The 9517-nt window shown below is 45.9% G+C and overlaps 1 long non-coding RNA gene across 1 annotated transcript; it reads left to right on the forward strand.

Annotated features, from left to right (window-relative positions):
• The first annotated feature begins 12 nt into the window (after positions 1-12).
• LOC120612208 (uncharacterized) lies at positions 13-5713 on the forward strand. The gene is made up of 2 exons (XR_005655399.1): positions 13-158; positions 5133-5713. It is a non-coding gene; the product is annotated as an uncharacterized LOC120612208 (long non-coding RNA).
• The last annotated feature ends 3804 nt before the right edge of the window (positions 5714-9517 follow it).

The following is a 9517-nucleotide window of genomic DNA, read 5'->3' on the forward strand; positions in this document are numbered from 1 at the left end:
TCTGCTTCCTCCCTGTTGAGCACAAACACCATGCTGATTGCAATGTCCATGGAAAGGAAATAGCAAAGGAAACTTTCCGTGAGTGTGGAGGCTTTGGATGCCTTGTTCACCACCCATCCCTCGAGCCTGGTCCAGTGCATGGGCATCGAGGGTGACTGGTAAGTGGCGCAGACTCTAGCACTCAATTCAAATGATATCTCTGCCCTTCACTCTCCATATACGAGCCTCAGTGTATCATATATGATGGGTTTTGATTATACCTGACTCAAATAGTTGCTGTGAGTTTTAAATGAGTTGATACAATTAGAAGTACTTGGTATAGTGCCTGGCATATAGAAAGTGCTTAATATATATTAATCATGAAGATGTTTCTCTTGATATCTTAAGCATGTAGGTCATAGCAGGTCCAGTATAAATGTTTGCAGAATGGGTGAACAATAGCAAGGGAGAATGGATGAATAGATGGCTGGGTGGATGGGTAGTTGGGTGGATAGATAGATGAACTGGAAATAAATGGACAAGTGCATGGATGGATGGATGGAAGGATGGATGGATGGATGGATGATGGATGGATATAAATACAGGTGGCTGGATGAAAGAATGATGGGTGGTTGCATGAATAGAAGGATGGTGGATACAAAGATTAGAAGAGAGTTGACTAGCTGACTAGCTGGCTGGCTGGCTGGAGATATGGGTGGACAGAGAAATGGATGGACGGATGGATATAAATATAGGCAGATGGATGAAAGAATGGTGGGCAAATTCATGAATAGAAGAATGTTAGATATAGAGATTGAAAAAAACGTCGACTATTTGCTGGCTGGTTAGTAATATGGATGGATGGATGGAGGATGGGTGCATGGAAGAATATACTGGCATGTGAATGGCATGTGGTTGAATGACTGGATAGAGTCGAGGAAATATTGGAAGATAAATGAATAGATGGGCGAGTAGGTTGATGAATATATGAATGGATGAGTAACCTGGAAGCCAGAGAAAACTCCTCTATGACCTGGATCCAGACCCAGAATAGAAGATTTGGGCCCAAGATGAACTCTCACTGGCTGCACCAGAACTTTGTTCTTGCCATAGAGCAGGTATCCTGGAGTTCTGATGCAGGGGCTCCACATAGTCACGGGCGGAGAGGGATGGCCAGTTCTCCATGCTGCCAGTCGAGTGTCTCTTCTGGCAGTTGTGAGGGGAGATGAAGGATGTAGCCTGGGATGACCTTCAGGGCTCCACTCCATTCCCTGCCACCAGGGCCAAGTCTGGATCTCAGCCTAAAACCCCCATAGGACCTCACCATCCACCCCACTCGCACAGAGGGCTGGACGCTTATTAGCCGGATTCTGTCGCTGGTGTGTGCTGTGGTCTTGCTGCCTCTGGATGAGCTCACCTGCAGAGGGATCAGTTCAGAAGTGATTTGCCATCTTCATCTTGGTGTACTCCGGGGCACAGGGTCCCAGTGCAGAACAGATGCGGGCTGGCAATCCACAGCCCCTGAAAGTCTGCCCTCCCATTTTACTGCCTCCCCCCTCCAGTCAGCTAGGATGCCCCAGGGCCCTGCTAGGGAAAAGCCAGCACAAGACCCTGAGGACGAGAGACAGAGAATAGCTAAGTTTTGATGGGGGGCACCAGAGGGAGGTGAGAGAGGCTCTTAGGAGGTGCCCCACAAATTGAGACCAGAGATTCAGATGAAGTGCAGAGCACCGGACCACTTACTCAACAAAGACCAAAGATGCAAGGGGTCCACCAAGAGAGCTTCCTTCTCATAGTATTTACTAGCAAGGGAGGAAAGGATTTGAATGGTGACCAGCAGAGGGCGCACAGCCACCATGGCCTGGAGGTTAAGATCAGACAGACTGGGTTCAATCCTTGTTTTGTCAGCCAGTTACCTCTGTGACTCTCAGCTGCCCCATCTGTAAAATGGGGATAATATATCTCGTAGGATTGTCAGAAGGACTATGGAGAGAGAGAACAGATGTAAGGTGCTTAGCATGGTGCTTTGCATGTAACTGCCTCATGCCTGGCTGTGATGAAGCCATAATGAGGTGACAGGAATAATCATTAGAAGACTGCCTGGCTGGTTCTATCGGCTTCTACCACATCTTCCATTTGGGACAAGAAGTCACTCAGAAGCACAAATGATGTCTGCCCTTCCAATGTTATTGAGGCGATAAAATAATTTTTAGGTGTTGTCATCCCAAAAGGATTTATTAACAGGATTTACTGTCCGGAGAACTAATGTGGACAATGCTGGCCTGACACACTCAAAAACACCCCCTGGCTTCAGAGAATTCAAAATAACACGTGATGCCATCAAAACAACAATGTTAGTGCTGAGTGCTTTTGGTTTTTATTTGTGAGTTGTGGTGTAGTGGTTTCTAATTCTTTACAAAATTCTGTTAATCCTTTCTCTCTCTGCCAGGGAGATTACCTCAATCACCCTACAAATCCCAGCTCACACACCACAGCTTTGTTCAGGCTTCTTGGGCCAACTCCCCCATACACACAACAATATGCACACAGGGCAATGTCATCCTGTGTGCATTTCTGTTGCACCCAGTACCTGTCTTCCACATATACGTGTAGTGTCTGGCACAGCAGAGAAGGTTGAAGCTGTATGGGTACAATGGACAAAGACTGATATTTTGAACAAAGGAATAATAGTTTTCTGTCAAAATATAACTCCAAGAGTGAGAGCATCACAATTTTCATAGTGGACCAAGAAAAGCTCTCTTTCACCTTACTCTTTTGGATAGTAACATCAGCAAAGCCTACTGTAAAAACTTCACACTGTGTGGTATGCTTAGGGACATCATAATGTCTGGAGGGTATGGACCCTGTGACCAGCAAAGGGAGCAGTGCAGTGTCTCCCAATGTGGGTGCTGGGCCAGACGACTGGTAAAGCACTCAGTAGGCTCTAGGGGAGTCGGATAAAATGTGTCCTCACTGATGTGTGACTTTCCTTCCTCTATGAGATCCTCGTCACCTCATGAGCTCCTGGTCCTGGTACCCTTGACACATGGCTTCCCTTTTTTTTCTTTATGGAATCTTTGGCCAAATCTGGTACAGGTTGGAGCTGGTAAACAATAAGGACCTAGAATGAAATTCTAAGGAGGGTGTAGGCTCCTAAGAACGTCAGTCCAGAGAATAAGACACTTGTCAGCATAATCCTCACAGTGAAACCTCAAGAGAAAGAGCTCTATGCGTCTCCATCATGTCCTGGGATCTTTCTCTTTTAGTATCTTATATAGTGAGCTTTTGTCATAAAGGAGCTCCTGGGGTCACATAGGAACTGGCTTCTCCTTGGTTCCACAGGGAGCAGGTGCCGTGACACCAGACTCAGAACCCTCTGTCTCAATGTATTAGTACTCACTTGGGCAGAAAGTCATCCCTTTCTGCACTGGAAGCCTCTGCAATGGGGGTTATTCTGGCTTTGAGACAGAGCCCCATAAGCGTGATGCAGCCTGAGTGGGAAGCAGATTGTTACTTCAGACCAGAGTGACGCCGCAGAGCTTACAAGGTGCACTTCATCCCTGGGCAGTGGGCCAAGACCACCTCTCTACTCCTCTCGTTCCGTCCATTGCTCCACTGTCACTGTTACCAATACTCGTTACAGGGGGTAACGAGTCAACCACTGGGGAGACCTCTGCTGTTGCATCTGCACCGGCACCAGAGTGTCTGAGACCCTTTCATATATTTGGTTCTTTAAAAACATTTACTAGTTTGCTCTCATCCTGCTGAGACCTAACCATTGGTTTCGCTTCTTTATTGTGATGCCAGTATTGGTAGAATAATGTTGACTAATAATGGGGGTAAAGGTCGCCTTTGCCTGGTCCTGCTCTTCGTGGAAATGCCACTTTTCACAACATTATGAAGATGCTGGCCCTAGGATGAAGTTATGTATGTGTGTAAGCGATAATATGTATTGTATATTATAAACAAACCTGTCTTTTTCTATTTTGATGTATCTTTTATAAGAAATTGGTATTAAATTTGGTTAACTCTCTTTCACAATTGAGACAATATAATCTTATCTATTGATGTATTATTACATTTTATTATATCGAAAATGTCTTAATATGAAATCCATCTGCTACTATTGGATTAAATCATACTTGGAAATTATATGTCAATTTATTATTCTGGTATTGCAAACTCTTTCTTAATATTATATTTAGGACATTTGTATCAATACTTAATGTTATCAATCCATAATTATTCTATTTTTTTTTGTAATTTGTCAGATGTATTTCTCACTTATAACTATTTTCAAAAGAACCAGGTCACTTTTATCTCTTTAAGTGGTAAAAAATATGAAGCAAATAAAAGGGAACCATCTGATCTCTGAAGATCTGTTAGATGTTTCTGTGAAACTATCTGTATTTTGTGCTGTTCACTGAAGTATTCCATAACATTTTTTCATTTTTTTAAGAAAATTAATCCGTTATTCATTTTATCTCTGTTGTAGCCAATGTTGTATCTTCCTAGGAAAGTATACATTTTAGTTATTTTAAATAGAGATAAGAAATCTCAGAATTATTTTTTTCATGTTTCTGCATATGACCACCAGGGACGTGGTAGGACTGCCCTGTGGTCTCCACATAGCTGCTCTGTGAAAATATTTTATTCAAAGGAGCCTGGAACTGAAGGCTAAGCCCTGGGCTCACTGATGGGGCCTCAGCAGTGGTGGCCTCTCTGGCCTGGAAGAGTCCCCTGAGCAGGGATCTTTGTGCTGTCCAGCAGGGGCTTTTTCCAGGGATCTCCCAGGGGGTGAAGCCAACCTCCGTTCTCCCCAGTCTAGAGTGTGAGCTGAGCTCCAGCAACAGGGCTCAAGGAAGAGTGGGGCGGTCAGTGAATGAACACATGTTAGCATGGACAGCCCATCCTCTGGCAGAGGATGGAGAAGGAAAAGAGGCCTGGGCCAGCCCAGCCCCACTGGACCAGGGACTGTAGTGTGCACCATAGCCTGGAATCTCTTCTCCTCATGCTCTTCTCTCACCGTACAGGTAGGGACAGGCCTCAGGGACACACCAGTCCCTCCCACCTGCATCAGCCTTCCTGACACTCATCCCCATGAGCTTCTCTGTAGTCCCTGCCCCATCACTCATGACTGTCTGTGTTTACAGGTTTCCTCTCCCAGATGGTGCTGACTCAGCCGCATGCCCCCTCCCACCCCCCCCATCTCTGGGAGCGTCAGACAGACTCACGTGCACTCTGAGCAGTGGCTATAGTTTCTGGCTACTATATAATCCGGTTACAGCAGAAGCCAGGGAGCCCTCCTCAGCACCTCTTGTACTACCACACAGACTCAGACAGGCACCAGTCCTCCGGGATCCCCAGCCGCTTCTCTGGATCCAAAGATGGTTTGGCCAATGCAGGGCTTCTGCTCATCTCTGGGCTCCAGCTTGAGGACGAGGTTGACCTTTACTGTGTGATCTATCATAGTAGTGCTGCTCTCAGTGACACACCTAGATGGGGAAGTGGGACAAAAACCTCAGCCTGCTCATAATCTTACATGACAAAATAAATAAATAAATAAATAAATAAATAAATAAATAAATAAATAAATAAATCGTGTATAGACAAACGGTACTTGGAGGTACCTTCTGGTTCATAATGTCTCTACTCAAATGTATCATTCAGTGTTTCTGAAACCTCAGGAAAATAAAAGAAAAATAAAACAAAAATAATCCATGATGACACTGAATTATTGTCTGGTTATTCATGGGCTAAAACCAGGGACTATGGAGCTGCCCTGTTTCTCAAGAAATAAGGAAAATGAGCCTTTCCTAGCTTCCATCTCCATCAGAGACTGGGGACCATCCCAGCAGATAGATCATCCTCCACAGCATGGACTCTGCTCTTCCAGGGGTCAGAGCAGAGACCTTCCCATATCTTCTGGGTTCCTGAGCTTAGGGCTGGCTGAGGAGCCCTGTGTCCCAGGGACGAGACACTGCAATGTGAGATGCTGGGTAAGAACACAGGCCTGGGGAGAATTCCAGGCACAGAGGTGGTCTGGGACTCACACTGGGGACCCTGGACTTTAGTTGTAAAGTCAGGGAGAGGGGGCCAGTCAAAGGGGAAATTAGGGGCCTGAGGCCAGGAAACCTCTTTATGGGTCAGAAGAGGGTGGGGGTGCTCCACAGCTGCTAGGAAAACTCTGAGTCTGCTACACAGAAGTGGGTAAATGGATAAGAAGTTCTTATAGATGACACCACGCAGAACCATGGGACTCCCATGTGTGGGTTTTTCTGAGCCCACAGGCACTGACTGTGTCTGCCTCTTTCTCATACCCATTAGGGTGTGGGGTGGGCTGTGGAACATCAGGAGCAGGAACTCCCCAACATGTGCCTGTGCCACAGAGTTTCTCAACCTCGGCACTACTGACAATGGGGGTGGGGTCATTTCTTGTGGAGGGGACTATTCTCTGTATGTGGGACCTTTAGAAGCAGCCTTTGAGCTCCACACATCACATGCCAGGACCACCTTACTCTCTAAGTCATTACACACAAAAAACACCTCCAGACATTTTCAAATATTCCCTGGATGAGGGAAAAATCGCCTCAGTTTGAGACTCACTGGGTTAAAAGGATAAATTCTGAGCTATTAGGAGGCCTTTGGGTATGAGTCCAGTGTATGCCATTCAGCTGGACGAAGACTAGATGTGCCATCTCTCCGTGCTTCTGTATTCCACCTGTTAGACAAAACACTTACACAAACTCACATGAGGTCAGAGAGCCTGTGACCCAGTCACATGGAATCTCCTCACCCAGAGAGTGGAGTACGATTTTGGCCAGACTATGCATGCAGTTAATAATTACAATTTTTACACAACCCACATGAAGATACAATAGATTCATCTTTGTGTACTTTTTTAGGGAGTATGTTTTATGTATGTGGTACAGAGAGGAATAAAAACAGGACAAGTTCTCGTACCCTTGGAGTTTACATTTTAGCGGGTTTGAGACAATGGACAAAAGCGGCAGCAGAGATGAATGGACATTAATGTCATTCCTTTCACCAAAGATTCTGGGTAAAAATGTTGTCCTTGCCTCTATTTGTGTCTTTGAACCTACACTGTCTAGTACAATCCCTACTAGGCATATGTTGGTAGTTATTTAAATCATTATTTTAATTAAATTAAATAGTATTTGAAAAAGTCTACTTCTCAGTGTTATTGGCTGAACTTCAACTGATTAATGGCCTCACATGCCTCGTGGCCACCGCAATGAGAGTGTTGACGTAAGATGTGACCTTCACAGTGGGAAACTCTACAGGACTCTGCTGAGCTGGCTAATTTTCTGAGCATTTCCCTAGTTCTGGTTTCTCACTTGTAAGATGGGGATAAATGAAAACACTGGTTCTCTACAATCTCCAAGGCCCCTGTCAGTGGCAGTATTATATTGTACCTCTCCACTCTATTGAACTCAGGTTGGTCACATGACTGCTTTGTCAATGAAAGGAACAGAAGTGCCCATACTTTCCGAGTAGGAGGTGTAAGAATAGAATGTGCTTTGTCAAGTCCTCTTGTCTCTCTGCTATGATCAGCAGTGTTTCCAGTAGAATTGTCCCTACCAGCTCCATTCTAGGATGAAAATGAAGTAGATCAGGCTCATAGCCTGTCAGGGTTGGAAATGGTGTATAAGAGAGAAATAAACTTTTGTTATTGTAAGCCACCCAGATTTTTGTGTAATTTGCTACTGCATTCTAGCCTAGCTTAGCCTGACTGCAATAAACATTAGAACTGAAAATAGAAGAGCCATATTAATGCAAATAATAGAACATGTAATATATGCTTTGATTTCAGACAGTGGATATTGAGTAGACTGTTTGCGGAGCTTGCAACGCAGAGGTTGCAACACGGTTTTCCATTTGATTCATTGGTAAATACTCACTTAAGTTGTCATCTGTGAAACATGACAGAGGAAAAGTAATTATAATGAGCTGCTGGCTGTAGGTTATGAGGTTAGAAATTGACTAGGAGAGTGGATTAATTACCACTGGGGGCGTTTTACAATTCACTCATTTTAAAATATGACCTTAGAAGTATATATTGTTTCACAAGTAGAAAGAAAGGCAAGAAAGAGTCCAGAAAGGTCAGGGACTCAGACAGCCAGACCTTAGGACCATCTATCTACCAGGGACTTTTCTCCTCGTCAACTTTCATCGCATGAGGGCGACTCAGAAGAGCCTGCTGTGATCGAAACCCTACTTTTCTGCTCCCACACACTTCAGTTTATTCTCTCTTTCCAGCTCTCATGAGTGTATGTAGAGTCCACAGGAGAGCAGAAACCACCCTAAAATCAGTCTTATTTGGTCATTTTCACTCCACCTAAAGTGGGCCGCAGTCTTTCCGCCTGTTTCCTTCCTCCTTCCTCCCTTCCCAAGAGTCTGGACTCCACGTCACACCACTCCCCTTCCTGTTTGAGACTCTTTCTCCACCACGCACCTCATGGCTGCGGTTCTCGGCTTCACCAGAAAGGGCTCTGGCGGCCCGTCGGGAACTGCAGGAGACATACTCACCTGGAAGGGTGACCTCACCTCGTCAGTAAGAGCACCTCTCCTTGAACGTCTTCCAGGTGTGCGGTGTCCTTGAACACCCTCCCCATGAAGGATTAACGAAGACAAATACATAGAGTTGGGACTGAGGCTCGTCCTGACAAAGAGTTATAGGAGCAAAGGAAGAGCGAGGCTGAGGCTCAGGCCTCTGCATCTAACAGTCCATATATTTCCTTCCTGTGCCCTTTTTCTATGATGTATGAGGGACACATGCCTTTTCAGGACAGGTTCTAAGGTCTCATCCCACAGGTTTATCAACAGATGGAGATATATTCTGGACATTTCCATGTTGATGTAATGCCACTTTGAACTATGAGCTGAGGTGTGGAAATGAGGAGGTAGCATAGAAATGAGGGCCTTGGTCTGTGCTCTTAGTTGCATGGGGTCCTTGGACAAGTTGTGAGGAAGGCTGATTCCCTCTTGGCGGCTCCTGGCATCTCCTCTCCCACCAAGAGAAATCTCTGCCTGGGTCAGCAGGAGGCGCTGCAAGTGAGCTCCTTAGAGAGTCTGTAGGGTGTGCCCTCTGCTGGAAAACCTGCCTTCTGTTTGTGATCTGATTCCCTCTGGCAAGTGCTCCCTGGGGCCCCTAGGGAGTCACAGAGAGGTCAGTCCCAGTCCCGATCCCTCACAGTACCAACACCTAGCAGAAGGGCCAGACTCAGAGCACAAGGCAGATCTGGGACAGTCAGTGGGAGAGGCAGACTTGCATGAAAGAACCTCCCTCCCTGGTGGTGCAGGGAGGAATAAAAGACATCAGAGGCGCTCTGTCTGAGCTGCGAGACACAGAAAGCAGAGCCGGGGAGCATCCCCACCATGGCCTGGACCTTTTCCTTCCTCTCCCTCCTCACTCACTACATAGGTGCTTGGATCCTCTGTCTTGGAATGTGGCTCCAGAAGGACACAGGGCTCTGCCCCTATCCCTGGAGCCCAGGCAGTGTTGTTGGAACCCCAG

This window comes from Pteropus medius, unplaced genomic scaffold (genome assembly GCF_902729225.1).
Source record: "Pteropus medius unplaced genomic scaffold, Ma_sr-lr_union100, whole genome shotgun sequence".
Classification (NCBI taxonomy): Eukaryota; Metazoa; Chordata; class Mammalia; order Chiroptera; family Pteropodidae; genus Pteropus; species Pteropus medius.